Genomic DNA, 3,874 nt, shown 5'->3' on the forward strand with positions numbered 1-3,874 from the left:
TTGTACCCTGCCAGGGTACAAGGTTGTACCCTGTCCCCACTTGAGCCTCATGTCTGTTTGGTGTCATCCAAATGCATGTATTGTCTTTTTGAATTATCACGAATGATTCCGTGGGGCATTCATATGCCCATTTTTCAGAAGATGAAGTGGGGTCTTAGAGAGATCCCAACACAAATCCCACAGGATGATTTGCCCAAGACAGCACAGGGAAAGTGAAAAACTTTGGGTGGTAATTCTACACTTAAGGAGTCAACCAGTCTTTTCCACCACACTGAAGCTTCAAGGTTAAGTACACGATTGATTTTGTAACTTCTCATATCATTTTATTGGCCTTTGTCAAAGGTGGGTACTTGATGTCTCACATTGTTCCTTTGCCATTTCTCTTGCCAAGGTCCCCTGCTGCTTGCATGTTCTTCTTTGGACATCGTTTGATGCTGGGTATGAGTCTCCAAGGGTGAGGATTGATTTACTGGCACCTTGGAGGTCCTTATAAAGCAACCCAGAAGGGAGCTGGAGGGCCTGGAGGTCAAGCCTCACTTCGGCACCCCAGGCAGGTGAAGGGGTAACCTCTAGGGGCAGGGAAGGCAGGGCAAGGGTAGGAGCTACGGGGAGGAGAGATGGGGGACCCGAAGGAGGAGACGTGATGAGGGCATGCTGACACTTGGGAGCCCCCTGGCCCCAGTTTCTTCTTTTTAAAATGGGGCAAATAATAATCATGAGCAATTTTAGCAACGAAAGTGGATTGAGCATTTACTGTGTGCCTGACCCTGTGCTTAGCACTTACAGCTAGAAAGCTGCCGTTCTTACTGGTCTGAGAGTCTCCAGAGCCTTCTGCCATGCTACCAATGCCCTCTCACCCCTGCTGTGATACCCTAACAGGTACCCCCAAAATGACTGGCGGCAGACCAAAAGGGCCATGAAAAAAGATGCCACACCCTTCCAAATATCTCTTCTCCCTTTTTGTGAAAATTGTTTCTCGCCAAAAGTCTACATTTTTAATGTTCATGAAAATGATATTATGATCAATGAAAAATTCATGTTCTGTATCTATTCTTAGGCATTTATTTGTCTCCCAGTCCATGACAATAATGTGAACTACTTTGGAAGAAATCTTACTCACTTTGGATCCATTCTCTCCCTAACTCACACACCTACAGTGTTATTGGGGCTTGTTTTAATCTTACAATATCACTTCATATGTGTCATTTGGGGGATTTAATACAAGACAGAGAACAAGATTCTGGTCCCTCGTTGTGCCTGTCTGATGGTTTGGTACTGGCCACTTCTGACTCCCGGCCAGCCCAGACACGGCAACCTTTGCACTTCTTTGAGCAAAAGAAACCCCCCACTTGGAAAACTTCCCACACCAACTCTAAACTCCGCCCACTTTCAAGGCCCACATTAAACGTGACCTTCTCTGTTCAGCCTTTGCTAGTGTCCCTCTGAGAAGACAACTCTGCTGTCTTCTGCACACCCCAACACTTCCCCTCACCTCCTGCAGGGCACCCAGAACTTTTTACTCCCTACCTTTCATCATCATTGCTCAGACTCAAAAATGCCTCTCTGCGAGGCTGTGTCTATCCTCTGTCTCCTCCCAAGCCCAAACCAGCTGGCACATAGTAGGTCCTCAGACAGAGATCTGTTAAAATGCATCATTGGGGCCCCAGACTCCTCTTCTCTATCTGTAATCTCTCCTATATCCTGCTCAGCTCTCAGAATCCTCTGGGTAAGAGTCATTCTCACTCCTCTGGTCTGCCGTGGACTCTCCTTCTCAACTTTCCTCTCAATCTTTACTTATTTATACAAATTTATGGGTTGTGTGCACAATGTTGTTACATGCACAGATTGGCAGAGATCAAGTTAGAGTTTTTAGGGTCCTCATCACCCAAATAATATATATTGTATCCATTAACCAATGTCTCCTCATCCCCATCCGCAAACACACCCTCACCCTTCCAAGTCTCCATTATCTGTCATTCACTCTCCACATTCACGTGAGTACAATTTTTGTAGCCCATTTATGAGTGAGAACTTCATAGTGCATGTTTTGGTAATCTATTGCTGGCATATCAAACCACTCCCAAGTTTTGTGGCTTAGAATAATAACTAGTTTTTGTGCCTGCCTATAATCTGGCCTAGGGTCAGCTCAGAAGTTTTGCTGATCTTCAAAAAAGCATGAACACTGGGAGACTAACTCATCACACATCAGGGCTTTCTGACTCTAGCTATCCCCTTCCAGCAGTGAAGCTTCTTAAGGGCAGGGGCTGTGTGTGGATTGGGAAGAGGAAAAAAGAGAGAATTTCCTACACAGGAGTCAGGAAACCCAGGATCTGGACCAGTTTTGCCACAGCATGATATTCAGGCCAATCCCTTGCCCCTCTCTGGACCTCAGTTTCCCCATCTATCCTTGAGAGGTTGAACAGATCTTTCAGACCTCTTGAGTGCAGCTGCCCCTCTGTGATTGTGTAGGCAGAGTCTGGGATCCTTGATGAGGAGCAAAGCCGCAGGGCCTCCCCCAACCCACTTAGCTAAGACCCCAGGGCTCAGCTACACCCCACTACTTGCTATTCCTGGATAAACTGTTTCTAGATTTTGTTCCTTTTCTTGTGTTATTCCCTCTGCTTTTTCCCACTCATCCTTTGAGGGCACAGTGATATGTTAGACCTCATTTGCAGAGGCTGAGTTACCCGCCTCCTTGAGAGAGAAACATTCCTCATCCATTTTACACAAGGCTTCTCTCCCCAATTCCCATTTCTCTCTCCACCTTCAACATGGTCACGGCTCCAATATGCCTGCTACATGTCGCATATTTATCAGCCCTTATAAAACATTCATTGCTCTAGCGATGGGTTCCTATGTTACCTCCCACTCTCCGTTTTCACAAGCAATGCTGTCAATATCCTTGTGCATCTTTCCCTAGGGACCGACAGGAGAGTTTCCCTGCAGTATATGCAGTTAGGACTGGGACTGCTGGATTGCAGGTATGTCAATCAGTCCAACCAGAAAACAGAAACTACTTGAGTATTCAGCACAGGGGGACCTGGGGCGCAGGGGACGAGCTACTTGGGGAATGGAAGAGAACACGGCTACCTGGAGGTGGGGAGGCAGCCCAGAAACTAGTCACAGCAGGAAACTGCCACCTCCCCTTGGCAGAGAGATGGAGAGGAGACAGGTGGGCTGGTAAAGCTGGAATCACAGCTGAGCCACTCAAATAGAGCTGGCCCTTTGGAGGAGAGGCAGGCATAGCTTGGAGATGCCACCTCAAGCAAAGAGAGAGGACATGCTGGCTTCCCCCCTCCTCTGACAGTCCTCAGCAAGACAGTGGGATAGGAAGGGCCAGACGCACAAGTCAGTGCTCTCTCCACAGGCACAGCTCGGTGCCGAGCGAGACCCTATCGGCTAGTGGTGTCTCTCTCCAGGTGAAAGTGTAGAGCCTTGTGAGGACCTCTCAGAAGGAGTCAGCAAGGTGCCTGGGAAATGCCACCTGCAGGGCCCAGATCACCATGGTGACTGGACAGCAGGAGGACGATCCTATCTCAGGGCACACAGGCCTGGGGCTGGCACTTCAGTCAGCTGTGCCAGGTAACAGGACCCACATCCTTTCCAAAACTTGGCATCGTCCACTTTCTAATTTTGGAAGTTGATGGGCATAAAATGGAGTCTCCTTATTATCTGCATTTCTCTCAGTCACTGGTGAGGTTGAGCCTCTCTTCATATACTGCTCAGCCATTTAGGGGTCTGCTTCCGCGAACTTCCTTTTCTTGGTTGGAAAATACTTCTCATATAATCTAGCTATTAATTCCTTGTTAATCCCTCATCAGATTTAGACACTGCAAATATCTCCTCCCTATCTGTTCATTTTATGTCTTTAGTT

This window comes from Otolemur garnettii, unplaced genomic scaffold, assembly GCF_000181295.1.
Source record: "Otolemur garnettii isolate 467f Iridium unplaced genomic scaffold, OtoGar3 scaffold00014, whole genome shotgun sequence".
Taxonomy (NCBI): Eukaryota; Metazoa; Chordata; class Mammalia; order Primates; family Galagidae; genus Otolemur; species Otolemur garnettii.